This window comes from Hemitrygon akajei, unplaced genomic scaffold (genome assembly GCF_048418815.1).
Source record: "Hemitrygon akajei unplaced genomic scaffold, sHemAka1.3 Scf000086, whole genome shotgun sequence".
Classification (NCBI taxonomy): domain Eukaryota; kingdom Metazoa; phylum Chordata; class Chondrichthyes; order Myliobatiformes; family Dasyatidae; genus Hemitrygon; species Hemitrygon akajei.
This window is the reverse complement of record NW_027331972.1, coordinates 513,130-530,276: the sequence shown is the minus strand read 5'-3', so window position 1 is coordinate 530,276 and position 17,147 is coordinate 513,130.

The following is a 17,147-nucleotide window of genomic DNA, read 5'->3' as shown; positions in this document are numbered from 1 at the left end:
TAAGTGGATTAAGTCACACTATGTCGGCGAAATATTGTACCGCCCAGACAACCGCTAGCAAATGGTTTTCATAAGGAATATCCCCCTGTTCAACTGCTGAGAGCATGCGTGGTGCATACACTGCTGGTATTAACTTCCCATGCATCTCCTGTAACAGCACTGCTGAGAGGCTGGTATCTGTTGCCGGCGCTTCCAATGAGAATGGCTCATTACATTAAAGAAGCTGCCTTACTGGAAAATCGAGCAATGTGATCCCTACAGCAGCCTGGCAGCCCCGGAAGGTGCCACAGCCCTTTCGGTTCTCGGGAAACAGGCAGATTCATAACCGATTCCAAGCTGTTGAGAGTCTATTGCGAACCTCCAGCTGCCAGCTCGTTTCTTCATTAGCCATATGGGTGAGTTATTAGTGGAGGCTACCGGCCTCAGAACTCCTTGTTGTAGCAAACTCTGTATTACCTAACCGACATCTTCCTCTGATTCTTTTTTTTTTTTTTTTTTTAAACTTTTTTTATTGTTTTCAAATAGTTACAAAATAAAAGTGTATGAGAAAAAAAAAATGTTACCCAGCCCCCCTCCCCTTAACCCCTCCCCCCTAACATCCCTAAAAAAAAAGAAAGAGAAAAAAAAAAAAGGAATGCCTGGATATTGGAAGATCCCCACACGCTCCACGGAGTTCGTAATAACTTTGGTGTATGCATTTATTTCTTTCCCCAAGTAACCAATTATTTCATCTTCGGAGCACCTATATATTTAATCCTGTCTTTTGTAAATAAGGGCGCCAAATTTTCAAAAATGTTTCATATTTATCTCTTAAATTGTAAGTGATTTTTTCAAGTGGAATACAGCCATAAATTTCGTTCTTCCAACGATCTATACTTAGATATGTATCCGATTTCCAAGTCACTGCAATAGCTTTTTTGGCTACTGCCAATGCAATTTTTATAAATTCTTTCTGATATTTATTCAATCTGGCTATCGGTTTTATCCCTTCAATATTACCTAGTAAAAGTAATGTTGGGTTGTGTGGAAGTTGTATTCCAATGATTTGTTCCAGTAAAACTCTTAAATTTGTCCAAAAAGGTTGAATTTTGGAGCAGGACCAAGTAGAATGTAAAAAAGTACCAATTTCTTGGTTACATCGAAAACACTGATCAGATAGATTTGGGTTTAATTTGTTTATTTTTTGTGGTGTAATATATAGTTGATGTAAAAAATTGTATTGCACTAATCATAATCGAACGTTTATTGTATTTGTCATACTCTCAAGACATAGTCTTGACCAGTTTTTTTCTTCAATTTTGATATTCAAATCACTTTCCCATTTTTGTCTTGACTTATGGACTCCTTGTTTAATTGCCTGTTTTTGAATCAAATTATACATACAAGAGATAAATTTTTTAATCTTTCCTTTTTGAATTAAAGTTTCTATTTCATTGGGTTTCGGTAGTAACATTGTTTGACCTAGCTTTTCTCTTAAATAAGCCCTTAGTTGAAAGTAACAAAAAAGAGTGTTGTTTGATACTTTATATTTATTCTTTAATTGATCAAATGACATTAATATACCTCCTTCAAAACAATCTCCTATATATCTAATCCCTTTTTGAAACCAATTATATAAAAGTTGATTATCCATTGTAAAAGGAATAAGTCTATTTTGGATTAAAGATCTCTTTGCTAATAAGGATTTCTTTGTCTCATCGTCAACATTTATCTTATTCCATAAATCAATCAAATGTTTTAATATAGGAGATTCTTTCTTTTCCCGTATCCATTTAGATTCCCATTTATATATAAAGTCTTCTGGTATGTTTTCTCCTATTTTATCTAGTTCTATTCTGATCCACGCCGGTTTGTCTTTCTCAAAAAAGGATGCAATAAATCTAAGTTGATTTGCTTTATAATAATTCTTAAAATTTGGAAGTTGTAACCCTCCTAGCTCAAATTTCCATGTCAATTTTTCCAACGATATTCTTGACATCTTACCTTTCCAAAGAAACTTCCTCACATATTTATTCAGCTCTTGAAAAAACTTCTGGGGTAATTGTATTGGTAGTGATTGAAATAAGTATTGTAATCTAGGGAATATATTCATTTTTATGGTATTTACTCTACCTACTAATGTTATTGGTAATACCATCCATTTATCAAGATCTTCTTGAATTTTTTTCAATAGTGGTAAATAATTTAATTTGTATATGTTTTTTATATCATTATCGACTCTTATACCTAAATATTTTATACCATTTGCCGGCCATCTAAACTGGGTTATTGATCGACATTGATTATAGTCTCCTTTAGTAAGAGGTAAAATTTCACTTTTGTCCCAGTTTATTTCGTAACCTGATACTTTCCCATATTCTTCTAATCTATAGGATAATTTACGCAACGATTGTAATGGGTTTGTTAGATAAAGTAGAACATCATCAGCAAATAAGTTGATCTTGTATTCTTCTTGGTTAACTCTAAAACCCTTAATATCTGGGTCCATTCTGATCAGTTCAGCTAATGGCTCTATCGCCAACACAAATAAAGCAGGTGATAATGGACAACCTTGCCTAGTTGACCTTGTTAACTGAAATGGTGTTGAAATTTGACCATTTGTCACTACTTTAGCTTTGGGATTAGTATTTAAGGTTTTGATCCATTTTATAAAGGATACTCCTAATCCGTATTTTTCCAATACCTTAAATAAAAAATCCCACTCCAATCTATCAAATGCTTTTTCTGCATCTAAAGCAACTGCCACGCTCATTTCCTCCCTCTTCTGTGCTAAATGAATTATACTAAATAAGCGAGTTACATTATCTGCTGATTGTCTATTTTTAATAAATCCTGTTTGATCCATATGTACTAATTTTGGTAAGCATTTAGATAATCTATTAGATAAGATTTTTGCTATTATTTTATAATCAGTATTTAATAAAGAAATCGGTCTATATGATGATGGCTTTAAAGGATCTCTATCTTTTTTTGGCAATACTATTAAAATGGCTGTCGAAAAGGATTCTGGAAGTTTATGCGTTCTTTCCGCTTGGCGTATTAACTCCATAAGAGGAGGAATTAATAAATCTTTAAACTTTTTATAGAATTCAGGCGGAAAACCATCTTCTCCTGGAGATTTATTACTTTGAAGTGATCCTAGGGCTTCTTCGACCTCTTTCAATGTAAAAGGCATATCTAATCCCTTCTGTTCTTCCGTATTTAATTTTGGAAGAGTTATTTGTGATAGAAACCTTTCTATCTTGACATTGTCATTTTGTGATTCTGATTTGTACAACTCAGAGTAAAAATTCTTAAAAGCTTCATTAATTTCTAAAGGTTTATAAGTAATTTTATTTACTCTTGTTCGAATTGCATTTATTGTTTTAGAAGTCTGGTCTGTTTTTAGCTGCCATGCAAGAACTTTATGTGATCTTTCACCTAGTTCATAATATCTTTGTTTAGTTCTCATAATTGCTTTTTCCGTTCGATATGTTTGGAGCGTATTATATTGTAACTTCTTGTTAATGAGTTGTCTTCGTTTTTCTTCTGTCATATTTCTTTGGGATTCTTTTTCTAATTTCGTAATCTCTTTTTCCAATTGATCTATTTCTATCATATATTCCTTCTTAATTTTAGAAGTATAACTTATTATCTGACCTCTCAAGTATGCCTTCATTGCTTCCCACACTATAAATTTATCATCAACTGAATGTGAATTTATATCTAAAAAGAACTGAATCTGTTTTTTCATAAAATCACAAAAGTCTTGACGTTTTAATAATATTGAATTAAATCTCCACCTATAAACTGATTCCTCTTTATCTGTCATTATCATTGTCATTATTAAAGGAGAATGATCTGACAGTATTCTTGCTTTATATTCCACATTTTTCACTCTATCTTGAATATTTGTTGATAATAGGAAAAAGTCTATCCTTGAGTATGTTTTATGTCTATTTGAATAAAATGAATAATCTCTTTCTTTTGGATTAATTCTTCTCCATATATCAATCAGATTTAAGTCTTTCATCAATGATAGAGTTAATTTTACTGCTTTTGATTTTGTAACAACCTTTGTTGATCTATCTAAAGCTGGATCTAGACAAAAATTAAAATCTCCACCTATTAATATTTTATCATGTGCGTTGGCCAAATTCAAAAAGACCTCCTGTATGAATTTTACATCATTTTCATTTGGTGCATAAATGTTCATAAGGGTCCATAGTTCTGAAAAAATTTGACAGTGTATAATTAGATATCTCCCCGCCGAATCAATTAATATGTTTTGTATTTTAATTGGTAGATTTTTGTTAACCAAAATTGCAACTCCTCTCGCCTTTGAATTAAATGAAGCTGCAATAACATTTCCAACCCAGTCTCTTTTTAATTTCTGGTGTTCTGTGTCCGTTAAATGAGTTTCTTGTAAAAAAGCTATATCTGTTTTCATTTTTTTAATATATGTTAAAATTCTTTTTCTTTTTACTGGCCCATTAAGCCCATTAACATTAAAACTTAAAAAGTTTAGTAGATTAGTCATTATTTTTTTTTATTATATTATTCCAATCTATAATAATACCTAATCTTTCCACTTTCATGGTATCTTGGGAAATCTTTATAAAAATCTCCGTGTTGCTATGTGTGTCCCCCCCAATCATCCAGGCTAAAAGATAGAAGAAAATTAAAATATAAAGAAAAAAACAAAATACCCCCCTACTAATGTTGTGGAAAAATAACAGAACATTACCCCCCTCTGCTGTACGGGTCATGGCAACCGCCATGATTACACACGTGAATCCCGCAGTAACCGATCCAAAGCTCCCCAGCCCCCCCGCAACACAAAAACGTATATGTATAAGAAGAGAAAAAAAAAGAAATACCATTCTCATTTAGTATTTCTAAAATTTTGCTCCCCTTTTCTATAATATCCATAAATGTCCATCAATTCTGTTCGTTGGGTCTATCTTCATAGCGTATAGATGGAAGATCTTGTACAAACTCCTCCGCTTTTCGATAATCGGGAAAAAATTTTTTTCCTTCCTCCGAAAAAATTATCAGTGTTGCTGGATGACGCATTGTAAATTTGTAACCCTTTACCCATAAGGCTTTTTTCACTGGGTTAAATTCCTTCCTCCTCTTCAACAGGTTGTGACTTATATCAGGGTAAAAAAGGACTGGTTTTCCTGCTATCATCAATGGCCCGTTTCTATTTTTGGCACTTTGGGCGGCAGCCTTCAGGATCTTTTCTTTGTCTTGGTATCGTAAACATTTTATCAAAATTGATCGTGGGTTTTGATCAGCTCTAGGTCTTGGCCTTAAGGATCTATGAGCCCTTTCGATCTCAATTGGAGTTTCTCCTTCCATTTCCAACTTTTCAGGGATCCATTTTTGAAAAAAATTTATTGGGTCTTCTCCTTCTATATCTTCTTTAAGTCCAACAATTTTAATATTATTTCGTCTACTGAAATTTTCAAGCTTATCAATTTGTTCCATAAATTGTTTTCTTTCTGATGCCCAAGCAGCATTTTCATTTTCTATTTTGTCCATTCTTTCAACCATGTCCTCCGTTGTAATTTCCAAGTCCGTAATTCTTTTTTCCATTTTTTCCTGTCTCTTTGTCATTTTATCAAGCATAATCTCCATTTTGGTCATTTTTTTTTCGAGTCTTTTTTGATTATTTTTAATTATTTTTAATGTGTCTAATTTACGCATTATTTGCCTCAAAGTCTTTTCTATATTTCTAGAAGGACTTTTAGCTTCTTCTTCATCTGATCCTTCCGAGACACTTGACTCTCCCTCCGATTCGCTATCACTTTCAGTTGCAGTGGTAGCTGGGCTTTGTAGTTCTTGTTGCTTCCGTTTGCGCATGCTCCGTCCTTCGGGTTTGCGCAATTCACGATGACCCTTCCCTTCAGGAATGGCCATTGTTGCCGCGGTCTCTTGTTCCGCCTCGCCGGTGGCACAACGTACCTGAGACCGGGGTACCTCGGCAGACGTGGGCCCCGCTCTTGTTCCAACTTGCGTAATCTTCCCGGTATTAGTTTTCTTCATCTTCCTTCTTTGAGGCATTGCTTGACACAGTCCGGAGTAGTTTATAAGTAACTTTTAGAAGATACTGACTAACTTTTCTTCATTTAGACATTAATTTATTAACTTTTTACGGGAGAGCCGGGTTCCAGCGTCTCGATCCTACGTCATCACGTGACGTCCCCCATCTTCCTCTGATTCTTGGGGGGAAACCCATGTTGCTTCTATGGTTTGGGCATCTGGATCTTGAATGCACAAACTGCCAGCCATCTTTCCGCAGTCATTCTTGTGCCTTGGAAATAAAAACTATGTATGAGTTCTGTGCACTAATTCGCTGCACCTTCTGATCATTGCTCATCTCCTCTGGTTTGATCCACATTTCACCCATTGTGCATATTCTATCCTCAATTTCTCCTACTGCGATCTACATGTTGTGTATGTATTAATGCTCTTTACATCTTCCAAATCATACAATTAAATGGCTCAAAACAAATTAGGGTTTGCCCATATAATTACTCCCCACTATATGTTCCTGCTACCTGGGTTACTTCACCAACAGTACTGAATGCTTCAACACTATGTCTCCGATTCTAAATTTCAGTTGTACACTTATACAGTATGTCCCACTTGTTAATGTCCTGTGAATCCACAAAGGATAATTTTACTTTGTATCTTCCAGTCTGCTCTTTTTTACATTAGTGGTGTTGACGGTGTTTTCGAGATCTGCCAGTTTCCATAACAAGTTCACGGGGTGGACTGAAACCTTCCACTAACCAGAGGCCGTCCGGTTTCATCCTACCTTTTGTCACACACCCATGTTGGTGAGGTCTGATACGGTCTTTGAGGCTCAGCCTGCAATTCCCTGGATGGTAGTGTGTCCACCATGTTATTTTGTAATCTCGGTCTTGCTGACCCCTTCAAGGGTGAATCGCTTTGCTCAGTTCCTTCACGTCTCAATTTTGGGCATTTTTTCTTAATGTGCCCCCCCCCTTGACCACTGTTGCAGCATTTAATTACTCCTACTTCAGTTCACTCAGTTCCTAGCCCTGTTCCATTTCCACTGCTCTTACTTGCCCTTTGATAGTGTGCCAGGGAGGTTCCCTTCCCTCAATTCTCTAGTCAGACTGATATTTATCAGACATCGCCTTCTTATTAGAGAGTTTTACTGGTCTGTGTATCTCCTTTTCCCACGCTGTACTCATGTTCCTCAGTACCCATACCTCAGTATTTGTGGGTTCCAGTACCGTTTTATGTCCAACGTGAGACGTGAGGCATTGCGAGAAGCAATGTCCTCAACGATCTATTTGTGGGTTCTGTTTTTTAATGGTCCAGCTCTAATGCTGGTCTAAACTCACCTTGGAACACAGTCCATCAACTTGATGCAAGTACAGTGTGACGTTAGCTTCTCCTCTCGTAATATTTGACGAGGGCGTCTAGCGGGTCCCCTTTTTTAAGACCCATAACAATTATTATTGCATTCTTCAAATCAACACGTGTCTCCCTTCACATCGTTGTATATCTCGTGAAGCTGAGTGTATATTTGGATGCAAGCACATTATAGTTAATTTCCTTTCTTCGGGGTCATCTAGGTCATGTATTGCTCTCTGATGACTAGTTGATTGGAAAAGCTCTCAAAGATCGTCTCCGAGAACACATGTGCCGATATATATATAACAATTTTCTTAATCTCAATTTTACATAATACCCCGAACGGTGTGGTTTATGTATGTTCTGATTTGATTTGCTCCCCCTGCTGCCCCTACTCTGGCAGTAGATCGATAGTAGCATCACAGCTACGGCGACCGAAAGTTTCCTCATAGTCCAGCCATTTTCCCAACACGTTTTTCCGAAGGTATCCACTCCAATTATACAAATCCAAGTCTTTCAACTTGCAGAGTTTCTCGAGTTCATCATGCTGAGTGGGATACCGCCAGCTACTCAGCCCCCCGTCACTCTGTACCTCACCTATGTGGTCAGAGTCGAGTCCCCCAGTGAACAAAGAGATTTATCCTCCAACGTAAATTCTGAATCACATCGTGCAATAATGATCAGTGAGGTACAGAGAATCTGTATTTACCGACAAATAACTTTGATTGTCTTAACGTAGGTTCATAGACTATCTACCCGTGTGCACCCCAGTAGAATCCCTGACTCACCATGATCTGTCAATGATGAGAAAATGTATTACCGGATCTCACCATGGTGTCATCTCCACCTACCTGTCTTTTCTCAATAACCCTTAATTCCTCTACTATGCAAAAAGCTATCCAAGTCTGTCTTAAATACAGTGGGATGCAAAGGTTTGGGCACCCCTGGTCAACATTTCTGTTACTGTGAATAGCTAAGCGAGTAAACGATGAACTGATGTCCGAAAGGCATAAAGTTAGATGACAAATTTCAAGATTAATCAAGATTACTATTTCTTATTTCCATCCTTCTACAGTTTTAAAATAACAAACAAAGAAAAGCGTCCGAAGCAAAAGTTTGGGCATCCAGCATGGTCAGTACCTAATAGCACCCACTTTGGCAAGCTGCACAGCTTGTTAACGCTTTCTGTAGCCAGCTAAGTATCTTTCAATTCTTGTTTAGGTGATTGTCGCCCATTCTTCGTTGCAATAGGCTTCTAATTCTCTGAGATTCTTGGGCTGTCTTGCATGCACTGCTCTTTTGATGTCGATCAACAGATTCTCGTTTATGTTTAGGTCAGGGGACTGTGAGGGTCATTGCGGCCAAAAAGTTCTATTCAAAAGGTTCAAGGGAACATCTAAACAAACCTGACGCATTTTGGAAACCGGTCCTGTAGACTGTTGAAATTAAAATATAACTTTTTCGCCAATGAGCAAAGGTGTGTTTGGAGAAAAAAAAGGTGTAGAATTTCATGAAAAGGACCCCTCTCCAACTCTTAAGCACGGGAGAGGATCGATCATGCTTTGGGCTTGTGTTACAGCCAGTGGCATAGGAAACATTTGCTGATAGAGGGAAGAATGAATTCAATTAAATACCAGAAATTCTGGAAGGAAACATGACGCCGTCTGTAAAAAAAAAAAGCCGAAGATGAAAAAAGGATGACTTCAACAACACGATAATGATCCTAAACATAACTGAAAATACACAATGGACTACCTCAAGAGGCGCAAGCTGAAGGTTTTGCATAGGCTCTCACAGTCCACTGATCTAAACATAATCGAGAATCTGTGGATAGACCCCAGAAGAGCCGTGCATGGAAGACGGCTCAACACTCTCACAGAACTGGAAGCCTTTTGCAAGGAAGAATGTATCATCTTTAACTATGTATGTTGTAAATCAGTTCCTCATTTGCTCGCTTAGCTATTTACAGTAACAGAAATTTTGACCATGGTACCCAAACTTTTACATGCCACTGGGTATTTACTGAGTTAGACCACACTGCAACATTGGGCAGAGTGTTCCGCAGATTCACCACCCTCTGGGAGAAGCATTTCCTTCTCATCTCCATCCGAAATGTAAATGTTGAGGCTGTATCCCCAAGTTCAAGTCTGACCGACTAGTAGAAACAACTTTCCTGTCTCTATCGTATCTATCCGTTTCACAGTTTTATGTTTCTGTCGCCTGTTACTCCAGGCGACAGTCTTCAAAAGAACCCTGAAAAGGAAGGAAAAGAGATTTTAAACATAGATGTAGGGCTGTTTCCGAAGATGCAAGCAAAGCAGATTCCGTAAGGCTCCATCAATCTCAGCTCCGTCCTCTGATTATAAGGGAGGAATCACACTAGGGAAATACACGTCCACTCCTTCACGAAGGCGCTCAAGACTATAATTCCCGATTGGAGGCGCTTGTGACAAAGACCCAAGTATAGTCCAAATCTGTTACTTCAACGGTGGTAATGGCTATTAAGATTGACATTCTGCAACAAATTGACCTCTTAGTCTCAGTCTTATCTTTGTTCAGAGATTGAAGGTAAGAGCACGTTTAAGTCGGTGGAGATTTGGGCACGTGGTGACGTCATGATTTTAATACGTTGAATATTAACTTGCGTACATAACTACGAGCGTCCCTTTGCTTTAGACTCGAAAGGATTTATTAAATGTTGTATGATTCTAATTCGTTCCCTGTTCAACACTGAAAAGTTTGTCATGAACTGCAATAGTTTGAAATGTGAACGCATTGAGATTGTCTAGAATTTCGCAAGGACTGTACATTTGTGAGTTCAGTTGAAAGACAAACACAGCTTCTGAGTGCGCGAATAAACGGACAGTAGTCGGGTGAATGTTACGATTGTATTGAAAGGATGTTTGAATCAATTCTTCCTTTTACAATAGGATCTCACTCTTTGCAGATCTCTGTTTTAATTCGCTGAAATAAATTTGCAGGAACATGTGAATATCAGACAGATTCATTTTCCGAAATTGTATGACGTCTTAGCGTATGGGGCAGCAATCACTCACAGCTGGATTCCCTTTGTTCTTTCGCATATTTGATAAGGATTTTCACTCTAGGAATTAACTCTATATAAGCCACTTACTTGCGACAGTTTTGAAGGAAGAAACAACGAGCTTAGATTTTTGTTTTGCCTTACCTGCGTGTTTAGATTGTGATCTCTTGTTTGTTTGCTTTGGTATTGATTTCAGAGGGAGACACGGATTCCATACTGGCCAAGTGAAATCAAGGTTACAGTGATCGAGGCATGAGTGAAGCTATTCCGTTGTACCCGCTGTTCATAGGTAAATTGACATTCAGATAACTTCGTGTATACCAGAATTGGGAATTTGAAATTCGCATTCTAGGTGGCTGGTTCATTTGGGAAGCACCAGAGGATGCTGCAGAAGACTTGGAACCGCGACCTGCAGGGTTCCATTGGAAAAGATTATTTTGATGTGATGTTAGCATCTTCCCTTTAATAGGTACACAGGATTTCAGTTTAGAGAGCATGCAGTTTCAGTCCGGATTCAGTATTTTGCTTTCATCATCACCCCTAACTGAATAAATAATCCAAGTGTTGCAGGATGGCTAAATTAAAGTCTGTCTCTCAGAATATCGTAACAGCAGAGTCTAGATGTAGTTGTAGAGTGTACTAAAGACTATACCTTACTTGCGGTACATCTCCATCCACTGCCTCATTGGCCTTCCCTTGGGTAGCCATTCCTGAATCTATGCCTGCAGGTTTCATTAGATCCCAGGCAATCTGACGTTCTGAATGAGTGCTCCATAGGGAATCCAGCCAAACACCTTAACAATTAATATACCTCAGCTCGGCTGTTCTGACTTTATTTAACAGTTTTTCACTTTTTCATGGAAATTATTTCGGCTCATAAGGGACGAACTGACCGCACAGAACCATGCTGACTATACCCAAACAGGATGCGTTTCTCCAAATACTCATAAATTCTGTCTCTAAGAAAACTTTCGCATAGCTTACCCACCACTGACCGAAGACTCACTGACCTGTAACTCTCAGGTCTGCATTATATTTCTAGAAAAAAGGAATAACATTTGTCATTCTCTGTGGCCGGTGATGACACAAGTACTATGTCGTAAAGCGCAGCAATATCTTCCCTCGCTTTCTCTGATTACCTGAACTACATCCCTTGCAGCAGCGGGGAAAGAGTTATTTTCATGTTTCCCCTGTTTCCAGTTCGTAATTCTAAGCGTCTGCGTGTACTGGCACATCTCTCCTGTTTCACTGTATTCACATTCATCAATGTCGCGATCACTGGTGAATATTGAAGCAAAGTATGAGTAAGGATCTTCACTGACTCCTTGCACTCCAGACAGTTGCTTCCTTTTTATCCCTGATCTCTCCCACTCTCTATCTGGTCATCCTACTGTTTTACACCTTCGCGGCCTTCTCATGTCCCCTTCTAACTCTTCTAAGTCCATTGTTAAATTCCTCCTGACTACATTATGCTTTCCCTTAGCCCTGCCTGATCCTTTCTTCCCAAACCTTAAGTATATCTCTTTCTTCTTCTTGAGGAGGTGTCCCTTATCTCTTGCCAACCAGGGTTACTTTAGGGGTCATCTATTCCCCGCCTCAATGAAACAAACCTATACTTGAAGGAACAAAACCTGTCCCAAATTCGTCTACCAAGTTCCTACCTAATAGCATTAATTAAATACTTTTCATACTGTTTGCTCCTACTCCAGTGTAAGGTATTAGTAAATGTCAAATAGCAGTGCTCTATCGTTCTGAAATACTGACCCGCAGAGAGATCTGTTACCTGACCCGTTCCACCTTCCAATGCTAGATCTAGGATAGACTGTTCGCTAGTCCACCTGCCCGCTTATTGTGATAGAACTCCTTCCCGGAGTTAACCGATAAATTTTTAGCACATCTAAGCCTTTGTAAACAGAGGATGTGCCCATGAATATTGGTGAAGTTTAAGTTGCCTGGGACAAAAGACGTGTTAAAATGGCTCCGGTCCAAAATCTATCTCCTGATCTGTCACTGTCTCTGTGTGTGTGTTGTTTTGGTGGTGATAGGAGCTTTGTACAGAATACTCTCAAACGAGTGTTCAGTCCCTTCCTAACTCTGAGTTCGACTCACAGTCTATTAACACAATCTCACCACAGTGTCCTCCCTTCCGTAGCTGTGACACTATCACACCTTCCCCGTGTTTAAAAGGCGTGCCCTTTACACTCTTACACCAGACAATGAACATTTTGAAACATCTGAACGCCAAAATGTCCTGAAGTCATTCCTCCCCTTGAGATTAAATTGGCTTTTTCCTCTACATACATAAATATCATTAGGTTATGTATAAATGTACAATGTGCAATCCTAGTAATTAATGTTAAATTATAATAAATCGAACAGTCCATGCAACATAGAAAAACAATCACATCAGCGTGGTTTAATCAGTGTGATGAACCGGTAGATAAAGCTGTCCGGGAGCCTATTGGTCCTGGCTTTTATACTGCGGTAACTTTTCCCGGATGATTGTCAAATCTCTGTGATAGTTTTGAATTCATTGACTTCAAGATAAACAGACGTATGAATGTTTTAATTTATGACACATTTGCCAAATCTACTCATTTTAAAATTGTTTTATTTGAACGCCCTGCTGAATTGCAATGGGACATAGGCGTTATCTACACAGATGACCATTTAATGTAAACACATACTTCATTCCATTTTTCAGTTCTTTTCGGAATTTCCTCTGTGTCAGTGTATAGATACAAGTATTGGTGCACAAACTCAGAATTTGCAACATGTACACAAATTGTTGTAGTATATATACTGTGGAACTCAAATGTCTGTCTTGATAAAAATAGTTTTGTGCTTGCCATTTCAGGGAATGAGCTACATAGGTCATCCAAAATAAGATGAAATTTGCTGATATTGCAAACAATAAAATCATTGATTTTCTGCGGTTTTCCACCTCTGTATCTCTCTGACAATCACTGTTGTTCCGAAGCCCTCTGCGGACTCTATTTGCCGCAATTATATGTCTTATCGTTAACCCATTGAAGACTAGAATTAACCCGATTGGTAGCAACGGTGTTAAAATACTATCCAGTAATTCGATTCCTTTCCACGCGGTTGAAGTAGCGTATTCATGTGTGTGGACGCAACGCCACGGTATGTTGCCAATGATGACGTAAGGTTCAACAGCAAAGTAAAACGGGACACCTCTCCCGCAGCTCACTATAACCACGGTCACCATAACCACCGTTGCTGTTCTCTCAGTGCAGTATCGTTCCCCGAGCTTTCGACAACATATTGCGATGAAACGATCGAAGGTAAAACTGACCGTAAACCACACAGAACAGTCCATCACTGCAACCTTAAATACACCTGTCAGAGCGCATACAGGAGTGATGAGCAGTGATCTTGAATACATGTAGATACTGTTGGTCTGTTGCACTAAAGCAACAACAATAACCACCATCAGATCCGCTGTTGCCATTCCAACCAGGAAGCGGGTGATGCATTTGGAGAGTCCACATTTTCCCCGAGATAGTATCACAATCGCTGTTAAAGTAACTACGAGAAATGAGAAACAAAACAGGATTATCGTGAGCTGCTACTTTCTGAATGCCCACCATTCTTCCAATACAATGCAGGGTATGATTTTTCGAAGTCAAAAACAGAAATTCAATGTGTGCCGGCCTCATCGCTAGACTCCTGCTGGAGGAACCCAATGGACCGGCGACTTTCCGACAGTTTAGAGAGAGACATTTGGTTTCCACGACTCACCTACCGCTGACCGGTCGATCGCTCCAGCAAACATCACCATGAGCAACGCCAGTTTCATTATTAGAGGTAAAACAGCTGAGGGGATTATTTGTAATCAAATTCAGGAGGTGTAAAGCATAAGTTATAATTTAGTGACATTGAAGAAAAGACCTGCGTGTCGATATTCGACTGGCCGGTCATTCGAAAAAAATGTCGATCTGGAAAAGCGATCACAGTCGCTTCTTAAAACCGAGCAAGGTCCAACTATAAAACTATCGGCAACAAAGTATTTGTCTGAAGATAAAAAAAAAAACAGATCACATCGAGAAAATATGGAAAGTGAATTAAATATATAAATATATATATATATATATATATACACACACACACACACACACACACACACACACAGACACACACACACACACACGCACACACACACACACACACACACACACACATATATATGTATATATATGTATCAGATGTTTGAATCCTCAATTCTGGAAGCACATTTCAGGCGATGGTACCATCTGTGCTGCTCTCCGAACAGTGCAGAGGTACAAAAGCAAGACGACGGCGCTATACAAAGAGTGACCAGCTCCAGTATCTTACCAGGGACACCGATCGCTACGACTACAGGATAGAAAACACCCGCGATGTAGTAAATCGCTGGATGTCCCATAATCCTTTAGAAGCAGCGATCCGCTCCACGGATCGCTCCAAATACTCATATGGACCAGAATCGGTTTTACAGTGTTATATGCAATCCAGAGTAATTCCACTGAGACAATTAGTGGTTATCACTTCAGTCACATTAGGAGCTATTAACTACGCAAACAGATGCATTAAAATATTTTTTATCACTGTTATTGTTCCATAAATTCGGATCCTCAAGGGATGTTAGAAGTTATTAACATTTATGCGGAAAAAAAAATAATATGAGCGTTGCTAATTTAATTTTAGTAGCTGGCTTCAGTAGTTGGACATTTTCTGATCAGTGTTTTCTCAAACATAGACAATTATCCTCAACAATGAACATGGACAAGCACCTTCCACCAGATTTATTTTGTCACATTGGCGGAGCACATTCGCTTCCGACGTTGGGGTCGGGGCATTAGCTCGGCAGGTGAAATGGGGTACAATTTATTGAAGGGGAAGTTACGTTCATTTTGTCTCGCATGTTCCAGTCATTTTCAGTCATTTGAATGTCGAAATTCACAATAATAGTTGATGACATGTTTCACAATAAACAAACGCTGATCCTATGTTCTTCTGAGCACATAAACGAGATCGAGAGCAATATTCCGGGGACATTTCATAATAAAAAGTTACGCGCCCACACGATTTCATCTGCAGTTTGTGAACGGATTGATGAACGTTCTTTTCGGGATTAGCAGAGCGTGGATGGTTGAGTCTTTGACTCTGACAAGTGTACTGCAGGGATTGGTGTTCGGCCCGTTGTTATTTATCATGTATGTTAAGGAATTAGATCTCGATGTAGAAATCTGAAGCAGAAACAAATCGGACGAATCCTTGGCTGGGGGCGTTGTTACAGACAGGAACTCTATCCAAAGTTGTAACTTGATGTTGACTGGCTGGAAACTGAGTTGGAAAATGGCAGATGGAATTTCATAGAGACAAGTATGAGTTTGTCTGCCTTGTCAGGACAGATACAACAAGTTAAGAAGCACATTCAATAGGTAGAATTTAATGTGCAGAAGGAGACCAGGGAATACAGATGGATAATTCCAGGAAAGCAGCGTCAGGTCAGATCGGCTTGTATTGAGCTCTAATCCCATTGACCTTCACAGTCATTTCACTGAGTACAGGAGTTGGGACGTTATATTGAAGCTCTACAACACGTTGGTGAGGCTGTAGATAAAACATCGTGTTCTGCTCCTGCCCCATACCTACCGTTTTACAATGTCAATCAGCTTCAAAGTGTGCAGAGATAATTTGAAAGCAACAGTTCGGGGACTGAGGACAAGAGTATGAAGGAACTGTTGAATTGGAATTTACTTGCTTGACAGCAGAAAGTGAATGGAGATCTTACAGAAGAACACACATTTGTGAGAGTTAAGGACAGGGTGATTTCTCACAGATATTTCCGATCCTCTAAGTGAATCCAAAACTACTTCAGAGCTGTGAGGTGAAAGCTGAAACATGGAACAGGGGTGTGTGCTGAAGCCGACTCGCTCAGAAGGTCGGGGAGTGTAGAAGGATCTGCCTGCCTAAGTGGTAGCTGCGAATTCAGTTGTATCATTTCAGGGAAGGTTGTCTAGATAAGTGCATGAGAGACGGACCGAGGGTTTAGATTAATGGGCCAATCTGGAGGATCACAGAGGGATGGAGTAATAATCTATGACTCCATGAGTATCTCTGTCCCATTTCCCCATTCAGTATCTTCTAATTTTTCACTTCGTCACTAATCTAAGTATGTGCAGAAATGTGGATGTGTTCAAATCCACATTTCAAACACACTTCCTTCTGCTCCTGCAGTACATCACTCTGTGCCTATTGAGGAACTCGTGCCGATGAGCGGCTCTCGGCTTATTGGAAATGAAGTCTCACCACTCTGTATCCATTGTGCAACTGGCATCGCTGTGCGGCTCTCTGTTCACTCTGGGACGACTCACCTCTCCGGATCCATTGTCCTGCTGGTATCGATGAGCGGCCTCTGATCACTCTGGGACGACTCACCTCTCCGGATCCATTGTCCTGCTGGTATCGATGAGCGGCTCTCTGATCACTCTGGGACGACTCACCTCTCCGGATCCATTGTCCTGCTGGTATCGATGAGCGGCCACCCTGCAGCGATTGTGACGCTCGTACTGATGCGTGGCCCTCGGCTCAGTTGAGAATATCTCAGCGCTGAGACACGCTTTCCGCTCTTACACTTTGAAAGCCATTTGTGAGGCTAACTGCGCCGGTCTCAACGTTTTACTCACCTTTTCTTGTGAATTATTTTCATCCCTAACTCGTAAGC